Source organism: Miniopterus schreibersii (assembly GCF_964146895.1).
Source record: "Miniopterus schreibersii genome assembly, chromosome: 1".
Taxonomy (NCBI): Eukaryota; Metazoa; Chordata; class Mammalia; order Chiroptera; family Miniopteridae; genus Miniopterus; species Miniopterus schreibersii.
In genome coordinates this window covers 186,960,486-186,988,473 of record NC_138101.1, presented here as the reverse complement: position 1 = coordinate 186,988,473, position 27,988 = coordinate 186,960,486, and the positions used below count along the sequence as shown (strand labels likewise).

General features: G+C 44.8%; 1 protein-coding gene across 1 annotated transcript in view; it reads left to right on the top strand.

The window, feature by feature from the left end:
• Nucleotides 1-1,754: 1,754 nt before the first annotated feature.
• The window catches only part of STON2 (stonin 2), a 112,911-nt gene continuing 86,677 nt past the window's right edge, over nucleotides 1,755-27,988 (top strand). The window contains exon 1 of the mRNA XM_081141297.1: nucleotides 1,755-1,898. The gene's annotated coding sequence lies outside the window, so the exon portion shown is untranslated. The remainder of the gene's footprint in view (nucleotides 1,899-27,988) is intronic.

Genomic DNA, 27,988 nt, shown 5'->3' with positions numbered 1-27,988 from the left:
GGTCAGGCTCCACCTACACCCAGTCCATCTTTTCAATAAGAAATAAATCGATTGCTTGTCCATTGATTTACACTGGGGGAAACTGAGGTAATTTCCTTTTAGGGTCTTGGGCTTCTCAAAATAAATGACTTTAAGCTTGCTCTAGGGCAGCAATTTTCAACCCTTTTCATCTCACAGCACACATAAACTAATAACTAAAATTCTGCAGCACAGCAAAAAGTATATTTCGCCACTCTGACAAAAAAAAGGTGTAATTTGGATTCATTCACACTGATGGCTATTGTTGTGTTGGCTGTTGTCGTTTTTTTTTATTTGACAGTCTAAGGGAAATGAAGTCAGTGCCCCTGACTAAATAGTCGGGTACTATGTGTTTTAAAAACTCTTGAGGCACAGTGGTTGAAAATCGCTGCCCTAGGGCAATCATCAGTCGGTTCAGAGTGGGTCAAGCTGGTTTTCACTGGGGTCTTATTTACCAAGCTAAACATCGATTGTTGTTCCACTTATTTATGCATTCATCGCTTGCTTCTTGTATGTGCCCTGATCCGGGATGGAACTCACAGCCTTGGCCTATGGGGACATAACTAACTGGGCCACCCGGCCAGGGCACCACAAGAATTTTAAAACTAGGGGGGAATACCTATAGGAAAGTGGTTACATACTTGCTTTCAAGACATGAGTGCAACCCAAGTCAAATATAAACTGTGCTGTTTGTTACTGCTCACTGTCTGCCGCGGTGTTCAGTGGGGGTCCTTTATGAGTGGTGGGACAGAGTTCTGGTGGCGCCCTCACCTACAGGGGTTGTTTTAATTCTTTAGACAGGTTCAGTGCAGATGGGAGGAGATGTCAGGGGGACTGAAGACTATGGGAGGTGTGAACAACTTTAATTCTTGACAACCCCTCTCCACTCTAACCGGAACCTCTTTACTGCAGTACAGGGTGACGGAGTGCGTCTTCCAGATGAAAATCTCTCCACACGCAGAACTGAGGTCGCTTGTCCACACTTTTCACCGGACAAGTGGACATCCTTGTGACAGCTGTTTCCTGCATTTCTGAATTAATATATGGAAAGCGCTTGGAAAAGTGCCCAGCAAATTTCATGCACCATGGAAACGTTATTATTATCATCATTATTATTATTATTATTCAGCCTCATCTCCCCAGCTAGGTGTCAGTTCCTTGTAAATGAAGATATTACCATCTTTCTCGTTGTAAAAAAATTGCTAACGTGGTCCGGACCTTGCAGAAGCCGCTCTCCCTTTGCGAGCCCCGGTTGGACCACATACAGGTTGTGTGCAAGAGTCCGACCTGCGTTCACAGCCCCAACGTGGTACCCACCGTGGACAAGCCGCCGCCGTGCGTCCCCCGCCCTTTTCACAGTCCAGGTATCCAAATGAACAGGTGAACACCCCACGTGGGAGCGCGGCGGGGAGCAACGACCACGGTCCGGCACCGGCGCGGGGCGATCCCCGCTCCCCGCCACCCCGGGCCACTCGCAGCGGCCCTTCCGCGCCTCCCGTGGCTGAGCCGCAGGCCCCCTGGGCGCAGAGGGGCCGGGCCGGGGCTGCGCGCCTGGACGGGCTGCGCGCCTGGACCGGGCTCGGGGTGAAGCCGGGGTGCGCGGCTGCGGCGCCAGCGCGCGGGGAGCGGGTCCGGGCGGCGCGGGCGCGTCGCTCCGCCCCGGCTCTCGGCCGCCCAATCAGGGCGCGGCTCGGGCGCGCGCCGCAGCCAATCAGGAGCGGCGGGAGCGGCGCCAGGACTCCCGAGGCGGCCGCGGCGCTGCGATCCGGGGCGAGCTCGGCCAGAGCGGTGCGGCCGCGAGGGGATCCCCGGGCCAGCCCCGCCGGCTCTGCCGCGGCCACCTTCCCGCCGACACTCGGGACCTGCGGGCGGCGTCTCCGGTAACCGCGCCCGCGCCCCGCCGAGGGAGGGGGAGCGAGCGGGCGACCGAGGGGCTCCGCAGGTGGAGCGGGCAGGGGGCGGGCCGGCCGCGCGGTCCTAGCGCCGCGGGTGCTGCCCGGCCGCTCGCGCCCGGTGCCTCGCTTGAGCCGGTGTCCCGGGGAGGCGCGGCGGTTCCACACGCCGCGGGCCGCCAGGCGTGGGAGGAGGGCGGGGTGCGGGGCAGGGCGCCGGCGACCCTGCAGTCCTGCTCTGACCCTGCCTGCCGGCGCGGGTCTGCCCCAGCGTCTGGGTCCCCGGGGCGTTCTCGTGGTCCCGAGTGGGGAGGCGACAACAGGTGTCCCCGCTCCCCGCCTCCACTTCTGAATACCCGCTTTGGCGCCGCTCCCCGCCTTCGGGGTGTCCGGAGGCAGGACCCCAGCCAGGACTCCCAGGCGCACTGCCCGCTGGACAGCGCCCAGAGGCCTCCTGGACCCGGCGGACCCCGGGCTTGGATGGAGTTTCCTCCGCGCGTTGCCAAGCAATGGCCCGGCCGCCCTCCTCCGGCTGGGATGCGGAGCTGAAGAGGAGAGCGTGTTTGTGAGCGAGCGAGCCAGCGAGTGTACAGTGTGTGTGCGTGTGTGTGTGCGCGCGTGTGTGTGCGTGTGTGTGTGCGCGCGTGTGCACACGCGGGAGGGAGCTGCCTGCGGGCGGGAGTGAATCATTAACTGTGGTCCGGGGCGGCTGACTGGCCCCGCCTGCCCCCCCCCCCCCCCGCAGGCCCTTCACGCTCTCCTGCCTCACGCCCCGCATCTGAGAGGCGCAGTAAAGATTGCCCCCGCCCGCCCGAGAGCGTTTGTTTTAAGGATTAAAGCCTGGAAAACCCTGGGCACTGCCCTAAGTGCTCAGCTATTGCAGGCTCTTACTGTTTACTGCAGGGGGTGGATGGTCTTTTAAAGAGAAGTCAGAGGTGTCTAAACTAGCCCAGCGACCGTTCGGAGCTCTGAAGAGCTTTCTGCACTTGAGGGAGAAACATGCTATTAATGTTACTGATGGTATCACTGAGAGGTAATGTATCCCTTGAGGGAGTAAGAAGCTGCTCCATTGGAATGGTGAGAGTTAAGTGGATTCCAGCTAGTGTCTTAGAAAACCCTTGAAAAAATGGGTATGACTGTTGCGTGAAGCCAGACCAATGTTGCTTAATGCTTGTCTTTCACTAGTATGGCTGATTTTGGGGGGTGGAAATTAGAAGGTTCTTATACTTTCTACTCCTCCCTTAAACAAACAAGTAAAGGAGACACAGACAGAGAGAGAAAACAAAGCCCAACCACACAACAAAATGCCTCCTGGGAATGTAAATTGCAGTCGGCCCCGTGGCCACTTTAGGCGGTTTTTCACAGGTCTGACCTGGGTGGTCTGGGTCAGTTCTTTGCCGCTGTGTCACTTTCCTTTTCTTGTTTAATCTGAAGAGTCAGATAAACATTTGGCGCCATTCATTTTTCTTTCTAAAACCTGAAGTATCAATATGTAGCGGATTGGAATTCTGAGCCTTCTGCTACTTAACTTCCTACCCTGTGACAAACCCAAAGGACCTTCCTTCCCAAAGCTTCCTAGGGTGATGTAAGTGGGAATCTTCAGGTCTTGTTACACCACACTGAGCCCATAGCTTGGAGCCTGGGGAAAGGCACAGACAAAAATGGCCCAGTTCTCCTAGGAGGGTCTCCAGGGCCTTTCCCAGGAGCCTTAGGAATGGAGACATCCCCTTAGAGAAAGTGATTATCTTCTCAGGGGTAGGAAGCCCACTTCCAGAAGCAGATCTTTCAAGTGTCAAATTAATCCTACAGCTCTTTCAGTTGTTGATGCCTAGACTTACTGTTTCTACTAGAGTGGGCGGATCTGCAAGCTTGCTGCTGGAGGAGGGAGGGAGGGATGGGGGCAGAGGAAAGGCTGCTTAGTTCAGAGCAGATCTGCACCTGGTGGGAGCTCTGTCTCTGTGTCTCTGTGGCTGATAGCTATGATACCTGCACAAGTTCGCTTTTAAGAGCCAAAGTCTCCCATTCTGTAAAATGAGGACTCTTTTTTTTTTTTTTTTTGAGAGGGGTTGTTGTAACGAATGGAAAGCCCCTAGCATAGGTCCAGGGACATAGTTGCAGGTCTGTAGCATCCAGAGGAGGTCCTGAAGGTAAGAGTGATCATTTATACCTGGGAAAGAAAAGGAGACTTGATTGAGGGGATAACACCTGAACTGAGTGTAGAATCATGAGCCAATCTCTTGTGCAGACAGGAGGGAGGTGGGATTGGAAGGAAGGGTAGAGCCAAGGAGAGAAAGATATTCCAGACGGGGAGGATATGGGAGATCAAAAATACTCCAGTAGTCAGCTGAGGCTAAATAACAGCTCCCAAATCTCAGTGGCTTACAACAGCTGATGTTCGTTTCTTATGCTGCATTGTCCAGTGTAGATCAGTGTGGTTCTGTTGCTGGTCTGTTTTCATTCTGGGACCTACTGAGGCTTAAAAAACAGCTTCTTCCTGGGACGATACAGATTTCACTTATGGGAAAGGGAAAAAAGAAAACATGACAGCAAATGGGGCACTTCATGTCTGCTCGGAAGAAGCAGATGTCACTACATCTCTCCTGCTATTGGTCAGAGTAAGTCACATGGCCAAACCTGCGGTCAGTGGCCTGGGAAAGTATAAGCCTCCTGCAGGCAGTGAGGTGTGGCCACGCAGGAGGCAAAGTGCAGAAGGAAACATGGGGGCTGGGAGTGGCCCAGAGGCAGATGATGGAAGGCCGGGGTCAGTGCCAGGGGTTGGGACTCTATCCTGTGGGCAGGGAGCAGCCCCTGAAGGGTTTGAAGTTAGGGTTTGACATCAGATTTTAAGGCCCCGTATGCCTCTCCAGCAGCAGTCTCGCTCACTGTCTGTCCCATGACTTGAGATTTCAGTACTAGAAAGTGATTTGGTTGGCACTTCAGTGGTTCGTCTGGTTTACGAGCCCTCTCCTAAAATGCACATGTTCTCTCATCTGAGAGTCGTTATTTGATAATATCACCGGAAGGAGCAGTTCTCAAGCTTCAGTGTTCATCAGAATCACCTGGAGAAAACACAGGTGTCTGGGCCTCATCCTCAGAGTTCCTCAGTCAGGAGGTCTGGAGTGGGCCTGGGAGCAAGCATTTCTGGAAAGTGCTCAGGTGATGCTCATACTGCTGGTTCCAGGGCCACACTTTGAAGATCACAGAACTGAAAGGATATATTGAGACATGGCGGAGGGAAAGACTTGAATAGAAGGACCCCGTGGAAGGGGAAAGTCAGGAAGGTCCCAGCAGTCTCCATGGGGCACATTTGCTGAAGGCTGGCTCTGCCCACGAGCAGTGGGGCCTGGAAAGTGAAGAGTCGTGAGCTTGACTTTGTGGACTTTGAGTACAGGAAGAGGTGAGTGCTGCTTTTATCCCCTCCCTCTGTCGGTCTGCCCGACTCCCCACTCTGTCACTGAGCACACACCCTTCGCCTGTCTCCGGACCTCACTGGGGCCAGTCATTGTGTTCCGATCCTGACCCATCACGTTGCTGGTCATCCTCGCTTTACTATCTGGAGCCAGGTTAGCCCACTGGGTGGACATTTGACTGAATTTTTAAAAAGTCAGACCAAGAAATTTCTCACTTCGCTTGAGGTCACCTTCATGAATAAACATCTGCACCATGTGATCATGCAAATTGTGATCAACCCCCCACCCCCCATGAGAAACCAAGTCGTCCTTGGTTTGGCTTACAGCAGTGGGTGGAGCAAGTTCCAACAATTCTCTTAACTGTGACTCACCACTTCTGTAATGAGAGAGCATTCCAAGAGTAGACGTTAAGGAGAAAATATGTTGGTGTGTACATGACACAAGAAACAAAACATAGTGAGGGTTTGTTTTCTTCTTACTGTATTTTTCTCAGTCCTGGATGTGGCCGAAGTTTGAACTTCACCAGGGTCCAGATAGCGATATGCCTGCCCAGTGGGCACCGTGTGAATGCATGAAATGCTTTCAGGGTCAACATTGTTTCGAGTGCTGGCTAGCGGGTTACAGTATTTGTTTCAAGGTGGGATGACTGTAAACTGGTCCATTGGGGTGCGGATAGAATATACTAGAAATTCTACACATGTTAAGTTTGCATAAAATAAGAAATATCTTAGTGGGCCCGAGCTATAAAAAGAAGTCGGTGAGATTTGAAAAGATCTCTTTCCTGATTGAGATTTGACAGAAAAATGACACCTAAAAGGTGTGCTGTCTGAGAAAGGAAAATTCCCTAGGATTCTGCGTACCGTCAGAGGTCGGTGAGGAAGCTTGGAACCATACCCACTGTCCGGGAGGCCTGAGGCCAACTCTGTTGATCAGATCTGTCTGTTTCCCTCTCTGGGTAATTTTGCATGACGTCTCCTCTCCTCCTGCAGGCTTGGCCTTAGTGGTACCTTCTCTTGGTCAGTTCTGCAGTGAACTACCATGGTTCCCTCCATCTCAGATCTGCAGGAAACTTGGGCTAAAGTTTTAAAAGATGCAGCAGATGAAACCCAAGACAGACGTGAGAGCCAGGGAGGGAAAGACTGACACTAGCCAGAAGGGATTTAAAATGCTGAATGTATTCATTAGAAAGTATTACAATTTCTGTTGGGTAGCATTTATCCAGCAATGTGATACGTGAGAAATATACATATCAAATCACCAAATAAATAGTATGTTTATATTGGCTAAATGTTACCATATGTATATTTTTCCATCTCTAGCCATTTCAGGAGGAAGGTTTCTGGTGCTATTGCTGTCTCCTTATATTTAGAAACAGTTGGCCAAAATTGTATAGACAGATAATAGAAGGGCAGGATTGAAAACCCCAAGTCCCTTGAATTTTTTGTTCATTGTGTATACCTCTGTCGCCCCAGCTGACGACTCCTCATTAACTTGGACTTGTGCTCTCAGGTGGCCTCACTAACAGGCAAGAGAGGGTCATTGTTCTTTGCAGTCACAGTGAGGAGTGTGAAGCTACTCTGCTGCTCGCTAATGGCCCAGTAAGATCTTTGGAAGGTGGCTTCATGCAAACCTGGGTGCAAGGCTCTGAGGAAGAGAGGCTGTGAGGAATTCAGAGAAGTATGATGCTTAGTCTCCTGATATAGCCTCTAATCTGAGAGAGAACGGGCATTATGTTTATGCAAAATTAGTAGCAGTTAAATAGCAACATGGCCAACAGGAGGCAGATAATCGAAGGGCACACCAGTATGCTGTGGATTCAGACAGAGACTCTTTCTTGGGCTGTGCTGGGCTGGAAAGGTTCATGGAGGTGCAGTCGCCCTGGGTTGAAGAGTAAAATTTAGGTGGAGCAGAGGGTTTTAGGGAATGGGCCTGAATTTCCTGCGGCTCTGGTGGTCATCACAGATTTATTACAGGTCTGTGACGAGATACCTGGAGTGAAGGGGTCAAGTAGGAGAGGAGAAGGGAAGTCTGAGCTCCTGAAAGTCTTCCTTTCTTTCCTGCCATCTGACTATCTCATTGGGATACTCTACCTGCTTGCATCACCTCCTGACCAGTGAAGCCAGAGGGTTCATCAGTGGATGAGTAATGCCGGACTCTAATTTGACCTTCACACGCGCCTTTTATTAATAGGAACACACTTTGGAGCTAAGGATGTCAGACCTCTTTATAAATAAAACCTAATCCCATCATAAGCTCTGTTGAACTGGCAGGCAGTAGGTCTCTTTCTACTTGCGAAAGGACCTAGGTAGGTCAAGTACCTTGTTTAAAGTCATGCAGGAATCCCCTGGCACATCTGCATTCACTAGTCCCACCTCTCCTGACACTTGGTGGTGTCCAGCTTGAGTTGCCTCATAGATGTCCATAGGGAGGGTGGTGCTGAGAGCTGGGGCCCCTGAATTCCAGTTAGGATTTTTCTCCGACATCATACTCCATAAGGCCCTCCACTCTAACTCCAAAAGGTCCTCCTTACTTTTAATTTGCGGGTGAGATAATTACACCTTTCCCATTCAGGCTTAACCCTGGCTCCCCTTGAAAGAAGGCACCATTTTAGTGCTTCGAGTCTGTGCAAACAGCCATCCGAGTGAATGGCATTGTCAGCACTTTTCATGCCAAATGCTGACCAACACAGAAGGGCTATCGGTGGCTTTCAATCTGCCTGAACTTGGAAGTGAGACATTGGACCCTGCCAGCTTGGTAGGATCACTCCACTGGTTGCCTTCCTTTGGAAGTTAGCTAATTACTTTTCCAAAAAAGTGAGATGTTTTAAATGAAAAAATTTTATTTCTCTGCTTTAGAAGCTGAATATATTTGTCTGTCTTTCTGACCTACACGTTTAAAAGAGAAACGTTATAATGCCGCGGTTAAGTGAATGAGGCTGCGGTGACCCACAGATGGCGAGCGTATTGATTGTTTAAACGTTGCCCACTGGATCAGCCCGCAGCCATCAACAACCAGCTTCACTTGTGTGTTTTCCTGCTCTTGCCAAACATAAAGTATTATTTTTTCTGCATCTTTCCTTGTCCCTACATTTCCCTCGACTTTAAACTCTGAAGAGTTGAAGGGTGTGAAATGTTTATTACTGAAATGATCACAGTCGCTGTTCAGAGCTGCCATTCATCCAGCGTTACTGTGTTCCAGGTCCTCTGCTGGGTAAGGTACTACATTATCTCACTGAATTTCCACCTCGCTCCGTGAGGTCGGGGAGAGCAGCGGCTCATTTTACAGAGGCCGGACTGAAGTAAATTGTCAAAGGTTGTAGTAGACCTGGGCCTTGAACCCCTCTTCTAATCTCAACTCTGGCAACTGTATCTGCAAACAGAAGGAAAGGTGCTCTAAAGAGTTAACAGGCTCCTGTCCACTCGGGCCACACCCACAGGGGTCCCTTGGGGGAGGGAAACTGCCCTGGTTTTGGCTGTCAATTCACACTTCATTCTCTTCTGTGCCCTGTCTCTTCCTCCTTCATATTTTTGTTATAAAGAATCTAAAAAAGTGATGAGTTGGGCAGTGGGGATCTGTTTGAGTGAACTCAGCATGTCTCGGTCACTCACCATCAGCCTAATTGGCACATGGGGGCCGTGCCCTCAGCAGCAGCCCCTCCAGCTGTGCCGTCCAGCTGTGCCATCTGGCACGCTCCCATGCCCCGGAGCTCACCTGCTCTGCTGCTGGTTGGTGTTCAGTTCCCAGTCCCTGAGCGGGCCTTGGGAAGGCAGTTCCAGGGAATCAGTCATTTGCTGTCACGTATTAGACTCAGCTGGGTGACTTGGTCACAGCACAGTGCTCATGGGGCCAGGGGCTTCGATCACCTGTCATCTGGTTCCCCTTTCCTGTGACAAGGACCGAGAATGTGCTTCCAGTCTTGGCTGGCACTTGGCAGGAGTGGGTCCTGGCTATAAGAAAGGAAGATAAGACTGTCGGTTCATTTATTCACTTACGGGGGGAAAGTCTGTCTCACGGATGGAGGCTGCCAAAGGGCTGAGTGCAGACTCAGGAGCCAGACCGCCTGGGTTTGAATTGTGTGGTCTTAGGCATTATTTAACCTCTCTGTGCCTCAGTTTCTTTATCTGAATAAGTGGGGTAAGATAGCACCTGGTTCATAGGGATCTAATGAGGATACGTGAGGTATTTAATGAAACGAGATGTAAAGCACTGTGAGATCACTGTGGGAAGGAGAAGTGCTGTGTGGTGTGCCTCAAACAGTCCGTAAAAATAAAGTGGTGGGTAAGCTTCATATTAGGTAGACAGGGTTATGACAGATGAATCTCCTCATAACGTCAGTAAAGGTGCTCACGATGCCTGTCATGCAAATGCAACCTCACTAACTCTACTAGGGGACTTTGCCATTTTATTTTATTTTAGTTATTTCAATTTTCTAATTACAGTTGACATTCAGTATTATATTTCAAGTGTACCGCATAGTGGTTAGACATTTATATAAGTTACAAAGCGATCCCCCCGATACGTCTAGTACCCAGCTGGCACCACATGTAGTTGTTACAATATGGGGAATTTGCCATTTTAAAGAATCATATGAGAAATATGTTTGTAAATTTCCTTTTATAGAGTGGACATGAGAGAAACAGTTACGAGGAAGAGGGACGTCTAGGATGACTTTATTTTTGACCAGGGCTACTGGAACGAGAGCTGCCCTCATCTTGGGTGGGGAAGGCTTCTGGTGGCGTCATCCTTGGGGGAGGGAGAGTTATAGGTCAAGTTTGGATGCGTTAGACAAGGTGCTCAGTGGGCAACCTTGGAGTCAGGTGAGAAACCAGGGCTAGAAACATCCTTGTGGTGACTCTACCTATAGATGTGATCTACAGCCATGAAGGCATGAGAGTGGATGGAGAAGGGTAGGGGTCCTGGGGCTGGACCAGGGGCATCCCAGCTCCCATGGAAAAGTCAAGCTGCTCTAGTTTGTTCTTTTTCTGCTTCTCTCATGTAAAATGAAGTGTGGATCTGCTGGTGCTGATCTTTGGATAGTTGATCATTTGAGCTCTGTGATGTTTAGACTTCAGTCAGGAGACTGGGGTCAGATACCAGTTGACCTCTTCCTAGCTCTGTGACCTTAGGCAAGCTACTCACTCTCTGAGACTCAGTTTCCTTATCTTGATATGGGAACTGGTAGTAAAAATGCCCATTTCAGAGGTTCGAGGGCTCGGTGAGAGCAGTTGTGTTAATCATAGGACGCTGTTCCCCATCTACTTCCTGTAAAATTCCCACAGCTCATGCCAATGTGTGAGCAGCGAGGAGCGGTGACAGCTCACACATTTTCAGGCCCTTTGGATTTTCCCTGAACTGGAAACCGCATTTTAACTCAGCCCACACTGCTGCTATTTTCCTTCTTTTTATTAAAAATAAAGGACAGAGGTCAAGGAGGTACTGTAATAAATTCCATACACATACGCCAGCCACTTACGCTTCCTCTACAGTTGACACACGACATCCAGCGATCAAGTCTGGTCTGTGTATGTGGCAGTTGAGACATGACAAGCATTCAGAGACTTGAAAGCTGAAACCCAGAAAAAGCAGATACCCCCGGCAATGACCGTGTCTCCATATTACATACACCACGATGTGCCAGGTCAGAGGGGCCTTACTTTTCTAATAAACTAGCTGATCCTCCCCACTGCTTTAGATGCAAGTTTTATACTTGGTTGGAAACTGCACCTAAGAGAGTTGGTTTCACTCAGCAAATAATATGCTTCTGAATCTATTTCTTTTAGTAAAAAGTCTCCCTCTCCAAGCTAAAAGCCTCCCTCTCCAATCCAGAGATATGGAGACTCAAATTCTGACGTCTGGTGTCTCAATTCTCTAATTAGTATGTCTGCCGTGTTTGCATTTATGGTTCGTGTGCTTTGAATTTGTGGCTTGTCTGTTTTGCAGGAGTTACTGTCAGGGAGGCGTCTACCAAAAGAAACACTGCTCTTAGTGGTGGCAGGGCCAAATATGTGTAACGGTGCGGTTGGTTTCTCAATCCCTGCTAGACTTTTGGAGCAGCCCTCTCCAGATGGAGGTGGGAAGACTGAAAGAAAACATTAGAAATACACCCAAGCAGACAAATGACTAGGGAAGGACTTCCAGTGATTTTCTTTCTGGTCTTTCAGGTTGAGGAAGTAAAGAGAATGGGCACAAACTGTGGGAAATTTCCATCAACTGGGGAAAAACTAGAATAAATAACCCTGAGCCACAAGGTGAGAGCCCGGGGAGTCACAAGGTCAAAGGATCCTGTCCCATTTTGTCTGCAGTGACAGCCTGCCCCCCCAAAGGAACACGTCACCCTTAAACAATAGAAGTGTCCCTGGGAAGCTGAAAAGGTACAGGCAAAGGGAATTTTTAGAAATCAAATCATTTCAAAAATACACTGGTGGTTGTGCTGTTCTATATTTTCCAAATTTTCCTTAGTGAGAGCGTACACCTTTTATAATTCAAATATATATGCAAATACTATTAGAAAAATAAATTTAAAAGAAGGAAATATACAAGGAGTATGGAGATGGGTGAATTGTCACTATTTTGTTTTATAATGTGAGGATTATTTTGTCCTAAAGTCGTAACACTTCCTAACATAACTACTCTCTAAATTTACGATCTATAAAGAAATACCCAGTGTCAACAGCGCCTGTCACCCATCAAAACCCAAGACCCTGCTCTAGGAAAGCAGAGCCAGCCCTCAGTCAACACATACTTATTCGACTCTCACACTGTGCCAAGCCCACCCAGTCTGTCCCTGTTCCTGGCCGCGGTCCCTAGCAGTTGGAGACACCCACGTGCCCTGCCTTCGGTCAGCAGACAGGAACTTGGGATGTTTCTTGTTTGGGAGGGGCCTGCCTCCTGAGGATAAGGTCCAGATCAGCCCGGTCCTGCTACAGCTGCAGCCCTGAGGCCCACTGTGGCGGTTTAGTGTCTGGCTGGGTTGTTTTGGTTTTATGCTTGTGTGTCTGTTTTGCTGGGGGAGGAGGGAGGGGAGGGATCCTTAGAAAAGGGAAGGAGATAGCCTCTACAGTCCTGAAAACGGAAACAAGGAATTATCAGTTCAGGGTCAGCAGGAGTCACAGGGCCTGGCTTCCTTCTGCTCTGCTCCTCTGGGATGATTCTGTTTTGTTTTGAAAGATCTGAAAGTGATGTGAGCTGGATAAATTGTTCTAGGGTGGAGCTTTCAACAGGGAGCCCCGAGATCCCCAGGGGATTTGCGAAGAGACTGAGAAAGATGTGTGGAGCACCTCAAGTGATTATAAATAATGTTCCCTGTATGTGTATTTTCCCAGAGATGAGGGTCTCTGGCTTAAATTATATCTCAAAGGGATCCAGAGATTTATACATTTTAAGATAAGATTAAGACCCAGTTCTAGGGGGAGGTGTTTAAGTTGGAGTTGTGCATCTTGGCCTTGGCCCTCGCAGGAGAGGGCCTCCTGATGGATGACCTGTGTGCCGTGGAAGTGTCTGTGTAACTGTGTAAAACATCTGTGGGTGCCCAGGGAATCCCACGCTGCAGAAAGATGAAGAAGGTTTCACGTCTGCAAGTGCCGGAACCCAGGAATGCACCAACCCCTGCACTTAGTCTGACGCTTCCCATTCGCCGTCCTCTCCTTGACCTTGAGCCTCAGCAGAGCTCCTGCAACTCTGCGTTACCTGAAGAGTTCACTGCTGAACTGAACCCTCGTATCCCTTGTACCTGCTTTTCCTCTGGGTTCCAAGCAAACCGTTGATTTTCCCTGCACTGGAAGGCTGAGTTTGGCCCAGGCTTCATGATGATGACAAGAGCAGGTGTTTCTGCTGAACTTCTGAGCATCGGTTTAGCCTGTGTGCACACTCAGTTCTTCTTTCTCCTCATATTGTACATTCTCTCTGGGTAACCTAGTCCAGACTCATGGCTCCTGATAACCTGTCAATCTGTATTGGCAGCACTTGTCTCTCTTCTGAGCTCTTTACCTGTCTAACAGGCCCCGTAGAAGTCACCCTCAGGCCCACCAACACTCTGGGTCTAAAACCAAACTCTATATTCCTCCCATGCCTCCACCATTCTCCCCACTGAAGCCCTTATCTTGGTGAACAGCATCAAAATCTATCCTGTTTTCCAAGGATCTTTTTCATCCACCCGCCACATCGCTACTCCCTCAATCTAAATGAGCCCCAACTAGACTTTATCCCCGGTCTTAATGATCTTACATCTTAAATGGCTCATAAAAAAAAATCCCTCATCTTTACCCCTCATCTTGTGATGTCTGATCACTCTATTTTCTAGCTGGTCTTCCCACCTTCCAGTCCCCTTCCTCATAGCTTCCAGAATGATTTTCTAAAATACATGTTATTTCCTCATCTAAAATTGTTTAATTGATCTCCTTAATGCAGTCGTTATGACAAAACTCAACCTTCTGGCAAAGTCTACAAGGCCCTGTCTGACCTGACTCCTAACCTTCCTGGCCTCCTGTCTTACTACTGCCCTCTGGCTGATTGCTTCAGGGGAACTGAATTACCAACAGTTCCGAAAACACAACGTGCTTTTATTCAGCAACTAGTCTTTGTGTGAACATATTTCATTTTGTTACAGCTGTTTTGCATGGGGCTTTATCAAAAACTATTACACTTCAGGCTTCTCGGTCATATACAAAACAGACATTCTTTTTCTAGCTCTGTGGTTCAACCCAGGAGGAAAGTTTTACTTCTTTGAAAGAAGGAAGGATGGAGGAAAAGTTTTTCTCTTTCTCATCTGCCTGGGAGAAGAAAGCTCTGTGTTTTCTAGACAAATCTACATCAAGCTAACTTTATAGTAGAGCCACCCACCAACCTTTAGATCTGTGGCCTAGAGCTCTATTTTTCTTGCTACTCTTGATATAGGGAGTGTTGGCAGGAGCTTCTCAAATGAGCTTTCATGTTCCTGCAGCTGTACTGATAAATTTGGACAGTCCCAGACTTTCTTGTTACAATTGGAGTCCTTTAGATATGGTTTCCACATGGCCCAAAGGGATCCGTGATAGTGCTGGTGATAACTGCTGCCCACCTTTTACTGAAACAGCAGAGATGACTTGGATATCTCAGCAGTGGGACCCCTTTGTGTTTTTTTATTTATTTATTTTTTTATTATTATTATTTTTAAATATATCTTTATTGATTTCAGAGAGAGGAAAGGAGAGGGAGAGAGAGAGATAGAAACATCAATGATGAGAGAGTCATTGATCGGCTGCCTAGCCTGCAACCCGGGCATGTGCCCTGACCGGGAATCAAACCCCAATCGCCTGGATCCTAGGTCGATGCTCAACCGCTGAGCTACTCCCAGCTGGGCTGTTTTGTTTTTTAAATATATATCTATATTTATTACTGATTTCAGAGAGAAGAAGGGAGAGCGAGAGAGAGAAAGAAATATCAATGATGAGAGAGTCGTCATTGATCAGCTGCCTCCTGCACGCCCTCTAATAGGGATCGAGCCCGCAACCCGGGCATGTGCCCTGACCGGGAATCGAACCGCGATCTCCTGGATCCCAGGTCGATGCTCAACCGCTGAACCACGCCTGGCCGGGCGGACTCCTTCATTATATCCTCTCTTCAAGGACCCTTAGAGCACCCAGCCAGGCAGGTTGCTGCCTTCAGCTGCACTGGCTGTGCAGTGGACACTGCTCACATAGATGACCATACAAATGGGGTCCCTGCCTCCTGTACCTTCTCTCACAACGCATTTCCAAGCCCTCTGCCAGCTGGCACCCAGCTGCCCAGGCTGTTTCCTGCCTCAGACTGAAACACTACTACTTCCTTTTCCCCCCAAATTTTTGAGATCTCCCCTTTTCTTCCACTTTCACTTCCTGCATGCTTTGACCACAGGAATAAAATTAGCAAGTTCTAGAAATAATAATGGAGCACTTATTCGTCACAGTGCTAAAAGTCTCACATGCAGCATTTTTCTCATTCTCACAGGAATCTCTGAAACTATTAGGTGCCATTCAGGTTTGGAGAGTTTAAGAGATATTCCCATAATTATAGCTAACAATAGTGAGGCTCTTGGCCTGCCTGACTGCAGAGATTGGTGCTCTGAATCAGTGTGCTGTTCATCTTCCTAAGACCCAGGTTATATAGAGCCTCTTCCAAGAAGCCTCCCTAGGTTCCTCCACCCCACCCCTGTGACTTTTGGTCATCCCTTATAGTATCCTATGTTGTCATTCAAGTTCAGGGCCTCTTAGAGGTGGTGAAGAGAGATGCTCCTTCCCTTTTCAGAGGTTTCCAGTATAGTAAAGATTAAAGAAATTCTGTAATATAGTTTGAAATCAAGGAGCATGATAACTCCAACTTTGTTACCCTTTCTCAAGATTGCTTTGGCTATTTTGGGTCTTTTGTGGTTTTATATAAATTTTAGGACTATTTGTTCTAAGAAGAATGACATTGGTATTTCTATAGGGATTGCATGGAATCTATAGATTGCTTTGGGTAGTATGGACATTTCGATGATATTAATTCTTCCAATCCATGAGTATGGTATATCTTTCCATTTATTTGTGTCCTGTTCAATTTCTTTTTTCAATGTCTTATAGTTTTCAGAGTACAGTTTTTCTTACCTCCTTGGTTAAATGTATTCTTAGGTATTTTGTTCTTTTTGATGCAGTTTTAAGTGGGATCGTTTTCTTAATATTTCCTTCTGATCATTCATTATTAGTGTATAGAAATGCAGTGGATTTCAGTATATTAACTTTTTATCCGGTACCTTTATTGAATACATTTGTTCTAATAGTTTTTTTTGCTGGAATCTTTAGGGTTTTCTATATATGGTATCATGTCATCTGCAAATGGTGATGGTTTTACTTATTTTTTTTCAATTTCGATGCCTTTTATTTCTTTTTCTTGTCTGATTGCTGTGACTAAGACTATATTGATCAAATTATTTCAATTGAAATTGAAATAGTCCTTATCTTGGTCTTTACCTTAAGGGAAAGTGTTCAGCTTTTCACCATTGAGTATGGTATTAGCTGTGGGTTTGTCATAGATAGCCTTTATTATATGGAGCTGTATTCCCTCTATACCCACTTTGTTGAGAGGTTTTTATCACAAATTGATGTTGAATTTTGTCAGATGCTTCTTCTGCATCTATTGAGATGATTATATGATTTTTTTCCAAGACAGGATTAGAAAAATATTATGAACTTTTTTGTATCTTTGCAATTAACCAAATCAAAACCTTTAACATATACTCATACAAATAGAAACCCACAATGTAATGTAATTTTGCTACATACAAGATAACTATTGGAGTTATAAATGATATTCATTGAACTCTATGCAGAGCACTTTGGTAATGGGACAAGAATTTAAGCTCATAAGAGGCACATATTTCAATCCTTCTTGTGTATTCCTATGACTAAATGTGTGCTTTCATTTTTAATAATATTTAAAATCCTTCATGAGTATGAAGCTAATTGGTCTTTCTGGATTCTGGATTATCTATCTCTCAATCTCTAACATCTAGCAGAGTCAGAGTTTAGCCCATTGTTGCCTCTTAAACCTCTTAGTTGGTTGAACGAATGAGTCAATGAATTGTTTGAGAACAGTCTCCAAAGTCAGAATAATTTTGGTTGGAATCCTAGCACTACTACTTACTAGTTTTCTTTGATCAAGTTACTTAACCTCTCTGGCTTCAGCTTTTTTTAATCTTTAAAATGGTGACATTCCTAATAGCACCTAACTCAGAAGGTTGATGGGAGGAGCAGAGGAGATGACATGCCTCATCCACAGAAAAACAAAACACACCTCCACATGCACAGGGCTGGGAGCCAAGGGCGGGAGGGAGGGAGGTCTGTGGACATCATTGTTAATAAAGCAAGAGCCACTCCAGCTGCTTCCCCTCATGTGCCGTTGTCTCCCTGACCAGTCACAGAGATAGTGATTCCTAGCCCTGGAGAGTCTCCAGAGCACCCGACTTTGTTCTCAGGGCCCCATCCCTTTCCACATTCTGCTACTTGATTGACAACAGCGTGCAGACTTTGCTTTCTGAGTGATGCTCTGCAGCCTACAGAACACTCTCAACCACATTCTCTCCTTTAATAATTACTCAGAATTGTAACATTGCCTCTAGTTTCAGGAAATTCCTGCCCTTGTTATGGCATGACTTGTACCTTCCCCTCTCCTGCTGACAGTTATAACCTAGGATATTTGCTCCTGTCTATGAGTTCTTTAGCAACGTGTTCATTTTTTTCCAAGACTGGGATTCAAAGACTCTCATGGTGAAAAGCCCCATTTCAAACTCTTCTTGTTTCCAAGTGGCCAGATCCAGAGTGGCCTTCTTGGTTCAGACCTCTGCCTCCCATGTGCCCCTTGGTGAAGGGCGGAACGTGGCAGCACTCCCCAGCTAGGGATCTCTTCTCTTTCCCGTCCATTTGGAGTCCTGGGGTGAATCCTGGAATGGCGCCTCAGTGAGGGCTGCCTGCACACGGACCAGGCGCCTGTGGGAGAGCATCGGCCACTCCCTCTTTTGCTACAGTATCCCTCAATGACCAGGTCCATTCTGTGGAATGATGACTTCCCAATTCGTATCTCCAGCCTTGAGTCCAGACTCCCATGCCCAGATGTTTACTTTACACCGCACTTGGATGTCTCAGAAGCATCCCAAATGCATCTTTTAATTTAAAAAGAAATGCTAAAAAAAAAAAAAGTTAAAAAGAAATGCTTATTTTACCCCTAAATGTTGACTCTTCCCTCCACCCCAGTCAGTGACAGTATTGTCTACTCAGTTGTCACCATTCCACCTTTGCCCTCCCTCCATATGGCATCATCCATCAGTAAGTCCTGTAGATTGTACCTCCAGAATATATCTTAGCTACCACTTCCTCTCCGTCTCCATTGCCCCATCCTGATTCCAGACACTATCATTTATTTCTAGATGAAAGAAAAAAACCACTTTAATTTTTAATGTTTCTAATATTTTAAATTACAATGTACTAAATAATATTTTATGATTTTTAAAATTTATCTGTTTCTCAACCCATAACATCAACAGTAAGAGTTTTTAATATTTTGGCAACAAGTTTTAAAGGTCACAGAACAGTCATATTTTTCCCTTTGATTATGAAGATGCTTTGCACACTTCAGCTTGCATGGTCGTTGTTTAAGAAAATGATTTTTTAAAATTGTGTTAAAATACATATAATATAAAATTTACCGTCTTAACCATTTTTAAGTGCACAGTTCAGTGGCATTAAATACGTTCACATTGTTGGGCAACCATCACCACCATTCATCTCCAGAGAACTGGTTGACTGTTTTGGCCTCCTAGTGTTCAAAGGAAAGATACCCAGAATTGTTCTTCAATTTTTTGCACTAAAAGTGATCACCCTTCCAGCCTCGCCCCATGTCTCTGGAAAGGCAAGCTGATTTTGCAGTAAACGAGGCAGAAAAAAAAAAATTCCAGAGAGAGAATGACATACAATATGTTTGAAAGTGCTACATGTATAATTGTGTGTTTTTTACTGTTTTTCATTATTTTTTAATTTACTCAGTACTATGGGTAATTGTTGATTTAGTTGAAATTCAGTCCTATATATAGGAAAAATTATTCAAAGAAGTCTGTGTCTAGGCCTCAAGATATTGAGTTCTAGAGTAATTATTTTAAAACTATAGTACTCTCCTCGCACAGCATGGATGAGTGTTCTGCCCAGAATATCACAGGGTGAAATTAAAGATTGGCCACTGTGTCCTCACCTGGAACTCAGGGTCTCCTCCAAGCTTATGCCTGTTGTTGGCAGAATTCAGTTCCTTGTGGTTGTAGGATTGTAGTTCCCCTTTTCTTGCTGGCTGTCGGTTACCACTCTCAGCCCCTGGAGGCTACCCTTGCCCTCCATTTTCGCCTCCTTCATCTCAACAGTGGAGAGCCTTCCTCTCACACTTTGAATTTCTCTGATTTCTTCCTCTGCTACCAGGCGGAGAAAACTCTGCTTTTCGAGGGCTCATTGATTAGGTTAGGCTTACCTGGATAGTCGCCTGGATAGTAATCGCAATGTCAATTGATTACTAACCTTAATTGCATCTGCAGATTTCCTTTTGCCATGCATTATGATATAATCACAGTAGTAACACCAGGGCGTGGAGACCATGGGGGTCATTGTAGAATTCTGCTTGCCACAATTTCTCTCTCCTATTTTATTAGAGTTGCATTCACCTGCATGTAGAAAACTTGATTAAAATAGCTTAACCAAAAAATTTTTTTCACTTAATAAATATAGAGATACATGATTGTTGTTACCTGTTCAGTGGCTCAGTGACATCAAGGCCCACGACTCTGATTCCCTTAGGCTTTCCTCATGGCTGTAGTATGATTAATGTATCTCCAGCCATCATGACCATTCTCAAGACAGGACAAAAGAGAAAGTGAGGAGGCTTAGGGATGCATGAGCAATATCCGTGAAACAAAACTAAGACAAAAAACATTTCTCAGAACTTCATTTCTCATCGTACTTCTATTTATGTCTTATTGGCCAGAACTTTGCCAAGTGCCTACCCCGAGGTAAAAGGGAGGCTGGGAAAGCAGGAATAGGAATTATGGTGACTGACTCAACCGATAATGATAGGTCTCCTGGTACCAGATGACGACAGGAAATGAATGTTGGTGACACAGCTAACACATTTGTTATACCTGTTTTCTGGAAGGCAGAATGTGGTATAATAGAATAGAGACTTGTGATCCTGTTCCAAATCTATCATGGTTGGCTGTGTGACCTTAGACTAGTGAGGCAACTTCTCCGAGCCAATTCCCTTATTTATCAAGTGAGAGAAATGTCTGCTTTACTTATCTCAGGGTTATTATAAAAATGAATTGAAATCCATGAACTTTTTTGTATTCTGGAAATATATGCTAATTTTAATTTTGTTAAGTATTTGGTATAAAAATAAGAATGTATTTCATTAATTCTAAGAATTATATGTATGTATGTATATACATATTTTTGAATTTTTTATAATCTCTGAAATTGGATGCATTTTATAACCTATGGCATTTTAACTTGAATGAAATATAATATTAACATTTTGTTAAACTTCTTGGAACGTCTTAGGGTTATGCCCTGGAAATATGGCCACCATTGGGACCCATAAGCCTCCTATCATCTACTAGGAAACTGACAGTCTCCTGATGGAGCATTCAGAGTGATACTCTCATGACTCTAAAATGTAGATGAAAAGAAATTATCCACACCAACTCTCTACCTTCATACAGGCAAAAGGTTAGCATCCCTGTTCCAGATGCGAAACAGAAGTCAGCCCAGATGGGTTTGCAAAAATGGAATAAGCTGGTAACTTCTAAGAATTCAAGGTACTGGAAAGTGTTGTGTTCTGCAGATTTTAAAGCTTGACCTCCTGCCACGGTCATTCACTGTATGTGACACACTGTTCAGGTGCTGGGGATGTCATTCAGGGTCACTGCCTCAGGAATCCACCAAAGATCAGAGAGCCTGTTTTTCCAGCCAAGTGTGACTCAGATCCTTGGCTCTGAATGTGGAGCCGTAGAGTTGTTGGATAGCACAGCCATCACAACTGTTTATTTTGAAGAGAAAAATCACATGATAGAGTATTTGGAATTATAACCTTGGATATACATATATGTATGCATGTACATATATGTACGTGTTTATACATGTATGTATTTATGTGTGTGCATGTGTACACACACAAATGATGTGACTAGAGGGAGCAAGAACAGACATCTAGAGATAGGGGATTGTGTGTGATTGAAAGAGAGATAGGAGAGTTACTTTATGGAGAATGATGGGTAGATACTGATTATAGTTGAAATACTATACATTCCTTTTTTTAAATATGTTTTTATTGATTTTAGAGAGAGGAAGGGAGAGGGAGAGAGAGATAGAAACATCAATGATGAGAGTCATTGATCGGCTGCCTCCTGCATGCCCCTGACTGGGGATCGAGCCCGAAACCCGGGCATGTGCCCTGACCGGGAATCAAACCATGATCTCCTGGATCCTAAGTGATGCTCAGCTGCTGAGCTTTGCCGGCCGGGCCACATGTTCCTTTTGTAGTTCTTTATCACATATTTTGATTTGAGGCTGAGGTGTTCATTCTACTCACCAATTTCCAATAGAAGAAGAGTGGTCAGTCTTTTTTTTATTTTTAAAGAAAGAAATATTTAAATAAAAAATTTGTAAAAAGATAGGAAAAGCAAACAACCAGGGCCACTCAATTTTTCCCTTTCAGGAACATCAAAGCCCCTGTAAGTTAAAGTGTGTGCGCACGCGCGCGGGTGGATGTGCCTGCTTGTGCACTGCGAGTGTGTATCTGTCCTCCAGTGAGCTTTGTTCAGGTTCTGTAGACAGGAACGCTGTTGTTTCACAAGGGAAAATAATTTGGAAGAAGAAGGTAGAGGAGCAGTGTTTCAAGTCCTTAATCTGACTTAGGTCCTTGGCCTGGGTGATTGCCTTCCAGGCTCCTGTTTATTCTGAGAATTTATGAAGCAAGTAACATGGTTATTTGAACTTCCTGATTAAACTTGTATGATTTCTGTAGCCTGCTGTGACAGAGGCCTCAGGATATAAAACCACGGTTGATGTTCTGTGTCATTGTACCATGCACAATTCTGAGCGCATAGTAGATGCTCAGTAAGCTTGTTGAATGTCTTGTTTTGAAGAAAGCTCTAAAGAAATACACAGAATCCATGCAGCCTCCTTTTTACAAACATTCTTCATTTCTTCCCAGTTTTCCGTTTGACATTTAGATGCTTGTTCTTGATCAGGAAAAAGCTGAGGCCTTGCTTTGGGGTTTGGAATTGACACTGGGATCTAATTTTAGATCTAGTTTAAGATGTTTCTGCATAAACCCCAAACAGACAACTGGATAGTGTCTGCCAGTAGCCTCAAAACCCAATAATTGGGTGCAGAAATTTTAAAAGTAGCTGTCTAGTTGAATACATATGGCAAAGAGATATAAGGCAAAGATGGCTAAATTCTCAGATTTAAATAACCCCCTTTGGATCACTAACCAAACAAGAATTATGTTATGGTATTATGTAGCATAACACAAAATAAAACCTTGTCCCAGTTATGAAAGGATGGAATTAATTCTTATAGCTATATGAAACCCTCCTTTCCTTCTCATATGATATAATTTCTGAAAGTTCTATAAAACTTCTCATTGAGATTTCCAGGATATTCAAATTAAATCACCCTAATTGAGATGATCTGAACTGATTTTTTCTTTTCTTTAAATGAACATAAGTCAGAAAGGAATGTTTCATGGGAGGACTTGCAGTTCTGGCTGTAACTGGCAACAAACCAGTCCTTCTGCAGTAAACAATCACAAACCTGGATAAAACGTGTGATATAACTCTTTCCAGGTACCGGTCAACAGAAAGCACATTATTCTGATCCTGAGAGAAGGAAAACTCATGAGGAGAGCCCAATGGTCACAACCTTGGCTCTCTTCCAGGGATGTTTTCTGACTAGAGCTCAGTATGCTGGAGTCTATTCAGAGCATAGCATTCCTGCTGAGATAAAGAAACAGAGATCAGAGCCTGGGGCAGTCGAAGCATCTGGAATCTGCAGAGCAGGGCCCTAGAAAGGAGAGAGCTACATGGGGAAGGGGGAACAGAAGTGGGTCTGGGTGTGCCCAGGGAATCCTTGGCTAGGCTGGAGTGCCCGTGTACAGACTGAAACCATATGAAAGTTGCGAAAATTGGTGTCTTCAGGATTGAAAATGGGACAGAGACACAGGTCAAGCAGTCCTGGGGGACACTGGGAATCTAGCCCAGCTACAATGGAAGACCTCCTTAACACTTTAGTAACATCTCAAGCATCCAGAAAACACACAGAAAGTCTGTGTGTTTTGAGCAAGTTTGGTAATTTTTTAAAACAAAGGGCTAGATAATAATTATTTTAGGTACTGTGAGACACAGAGCATCTGTTACAACTATACAACTTGCTATTGTAGAGCAGAAGCAGCCGCAGACAATATGGAAAGGCATGAGCTTAGTTTTGTTCCAATATAACTTTATTTACAAAAAAAGGCAGATGGCCAGGCTTAGATTGTGGCTCTTGTTTGCCAACCCCTACTCTAGAGTAAGGCATACTTTAAACCCACCAAAGCAAAGCCTAGAACCAATGGCCGTTGAGATCTGCAGGGGAAATTGAGTTTGGAAGTTGAGTCGTGCAATAGAGGGGCTTGGAAACATCTTTGGCTTTTCACAAATCCATCCAACAAAGTAGAAGACCAAGCCTACAAAAGTTCAAGGTGAGCAGGCAGATTGATTACTGACAAAAACCAAGTCTCTGCAGAGGAAGATCAAATGCAGAAAGTCTTCAACTATTATTAGATATACAAAGAAATAGGGAAATATTACTCATAGTAAAAAAGAAAAACAAGAATCAATAGAAACTAACTCTCAAATGGCTCAGATGTTGGACTTGGCAGACAAAGCCTTTAAAGCAGCTATTATCAATATGTTCAAAGAACTAAAGGAAAATATTGTCATAATGAGTGAATATATAGGGCGTTTCAACAGAAAAATAGAGAGTATAAAAGAAAAGAAAATTCTAGAATGGAAAAGTTGAATAACAGAAGGAAAACTTATGGGATGAGCTTAACAGCAGACTGAAGATGATAGAAGGTAGAATAAATGCTCTTCAAGACAGACGGGAAAAGAGAGAAAGGGGGAGAAAAACATTTGGGGAAATTTTTCCAAATTTAATAAAAAAATTGACATATTCAAAATACTGCACAATCTTCAAGTAGGATGAGTTATAAGAAAACCATACATAGACATACCATAGTTAATTGCTGAAAACCAAAGATAAAATTTCAAATGCAGTTAGAGAAAAGAAACATCATAATGAGGAAATAAGAATTACAAACAACTCTTTTTTCAGAAGCAATAGAGACCAGAAGACAGAACACTAAGGGAGGGAAAAAGTCAACATCAAATTCTGTTTATTGAAAATTATCCTTCAGCATCATGGATGAGATAAAGAATGCTGTCCAATGGAAATATAGTGTGAGCCACATATGTATTATTTTAAATTTTCTATCGAGTTGCCCTCATTAAGAAAGAGTTAAAAGAAACATATGAAATTAATTTTAACAATATATTTTATTTAACCTAATATATCCAAAGTATAATTTCAACATGTAATCAGTATAAAAATTATTAAATAGGTATTTTACACATGTTTGTACTCTTCAAAATCTGGTGTGTTTTTTACACTTAAAAAGCAACTCAATTTGGACTAGCCACATTTCAGTAGTTACTTGTGTCTAGTGCCTACTGTGTTGGCCATTAGGGCCATCAATCCTTTGTCCCCACATTTCCTCACTAGACATCTCACCTCTCATCAGACTGATCTTTTCACTGACCAAGAAACAAGAAACAAGCCCTGCAAAGGTCTGAATCTTGATTGTCAGTTATGCTGATCCTCTGTCCCAAGGATGTCCTTCAAATCCAAGGAACCTGCCCACTCCCTTATGCGTCCAGCCCTTGCAGATCTCTCTGTGGCTCAACAGGATTTCCGGTGTATCTGCCAACAGGCAGTTATTCCTGGATTTCTAGTGTTTGCTCTTCTGTGTATTTTCATCTCCCCAGCTAGATTGCAGACTGCTTGAGGGTCACTATCTCAGAGGGTGCCTGGCGCATTTCTGGACACGCAGGGCTCATGAATGCCTATGACAGGATTGACAGAAGACCAATCTATTTCTGTGACTCCTACCCGACAACTGCATTCTCCACCCTTGAATTTTAGTGTGTAAGGGATGCTGAGAAAGAAGCTACTCTCTGAAAAGGCAACCTGGAGACTTCAGGGAACCATTTAGTGTCTCTCAGTCAATTCTGCTGGGACTGAGTCACTGTTCATTTGCGGTGATGCTTCTAAGGCTCACTTTGTGATTCACGTTCTAAAAATGGGGTGAGGTTTCCACAGAGAAACCAACTCCAGTGTGAACCTAGCCTCACAATTATTGGGTCCCTCTGTGGTCGCCAGCAGCTAGCACAGCACTCCTCAAGGTATGGCGCCTGATGTCTTAATGGATGGTGTGGCCGTATCATGGCAAATACCCCGAATCCATTTCAAGGGGTTATGATAGGGGGTTCTCTATAATAAATTTGTCCCACCAGGCTTGGGACTACTCATCATCTCTAACCAGCCCATGCCTGGACCTGAGATGGACGAGTATGGGGGTAGATAGATCTTTGGGGCCCTTCTTTCATTCATACGTTTTGGTTTGTAGTCTTGGTTCCTCAGCCAGCAGGCGCCTATGTCTGTAAAGAGGAGGCTGAATGCTTGACTCCTCTTAGCATCTAGGAGAGATGCTCTAAAAATGCCTGAAAAGGGAAATCACTGAAACTAGAATGTGTAAATGACGGGAGTGGCGTGGTTTCGTGAAATTTGCATTCTAGTCCCAAGACTTCCACTAATGACTACGGGCGAGTCCTTTAACAACAGCAGCGATGGCTGTGGCTGACATTAATGAAAAGCTTGGAATGGGGCCTGGCACATAGTAAGCCCTCGGTGAGATCCCCTGCCGTTACCATTGTCACTGGTACCGAGGGTTTGTTACTCCCAGTACTAAGCACCAGTGAAGATTACTGTACTTAATCCTTAGAATTACTGAGTTTTGTTATTCTTGCTGTGCAGGGCTGAACTGAGGACTGAAACCTGGACAGTCTAAGTCCTGGGCCCATGCCCTCCAGCTCCATTGCTACACCGTATTTCCTTAGGCCTTGGTTTTCTCACCTGTAAAACTTGAGAGCTGGACTATTGGTCTTTACATCCTTCAAGCTCTAAAATTTCCAGCTATTTCCCCCATAACCTTCACTCTTTTCCTTCTTTTCTTCCCCAGATTCTCTCCCACCCCCACCCCAGTCCTGCAAATTTCAGTGGATTCATTGCCACGGGATCTGCAGGATGTTTTCCCCACTGAGCTGTGACGCTGCGTGTGTCAGCACATGGACATGTGTTGTGGCCCTTTTGTTGTTCTTGGACCTGGTTTGCATGTTGCTGTTGTTGGGAAAGGAGGCATCTGACTCTTCAGTTTTACTGTCTTCTCTTGGCCTGCGGCCATCACCACATTGAGTGACTCGAACGTTTGGGCGTGAGAAAGGCTTTTTGGGAGAAGCCTGTGGAATCAGCTCTTTGGGCCTGGGCTCTGTGTGCTTCTTTGGGAGATCTGGTTTGGAGCACCGCGTTCTCCAGATGGTTTGCACATTTCTGGTCTGTGGCTGGTAAGGATCTTAGGAGAGGGACTTGGGAGAGAGATTTCTGGGTTTTGCATTCTCTGTACAGCGTGGGTACCCGGGTGGGTTTCCACATGGGGAGCTTCACAGATCATTTCATTATGGTTCCATTTTAATTGATGTTTGTAAAGTGCTTCAGTTGGGTGATAGTTTTTATATATTCTCTAGTACTTTTTTGTGGCTGTGGCCTAAAGATTAGAGTGTTTGGGCATCAAAAGACCTGGGTTCAAGGGTTGCAACTATCACTTCCTAGCTTGCTGCATCTAACAGACCTGCTTGTTATGCCCTCTGCTTGAGCATTCTTCGGGTGGGATCTATGGGGATAAAAAAGGAGTTAATTTGTCAGTGTGCTGGAATGTGAGAATTAGTTCACTTAGAAGCCTGGAGGAAACATCTTAGGAGCTTAGGAACCAAACAAGGACCTGGAAATAACAGAAGGGTTGGATAAATCACTCATCCGGCCTAGATTTCGAAATCATCTGTAAAAGAATGATATTAATCTTTGTCTTACCCAACTAAAATGACTATTACACTAAATGAATTATGGTATGAAAATATGTTTCTAAAAATTATAAATTCTATAAAATATTAGTTGTTTTTAGGAAGCATCATACAACAAAACAAATTGTTTTAATTACCAAAAACAGAAGAACAAAAGCTGTTAATGTTTCTATGCTGATTTCCACCAGCATAGATTATTTACTGCAGATAATAACCTATAATAAAATTTCCTCAACATTTTCTTTTAATTGTGCACCAGTTGGAAGGCTATGAGTTCAATTGTTGTAGACTAAAATGAATATCGTGAGTAGTTAGTAAGAACTAATATTGTACAAGGTGGATAGTAGCTCTTTTACAGAAACACATTAATTTTGCACTAATTCAGATTTTATTCATTATAAGAACAAGAGCTGGGTTCAAGTTGTAAAAGGGCGTTAACACTACAAACAAAACTATAAATATGTAAAGAATCCTTCTACATACATAGAACATAATTGCAGTAAAGGTAAGGCCTCTACTTTCATGTACTAATTCACATCGGCCTAGAATAAAAAAGTGTTTAACTCACATTTGTCACTAAAGCAAATATGCCCTACCCCCTTACTTGAAATGAACAAAATAACTCTACTTCTGTTTTCCTTGATTGGCAAACTGTGGTTGGAGATACCATCTGGAGATTGTTGGGTTTCTGCCAGCGGTTTAACTCGGGCTTGCAAAGAGCTACCTGCCCAAGGCAAGAAACTGCACTGACTTAATAGGAAAGAGCTTGCTTTTATTTCACCACTTGGTAAAAGAACAGGAAGGTACTTTGGACAGTTTTTATATTTGTTTTACAGTGATGACATTACATTATAGTTTAAAATATAAAACAATATCTTTCCAAAATATAATAATGGGGGAACTGGGGGATC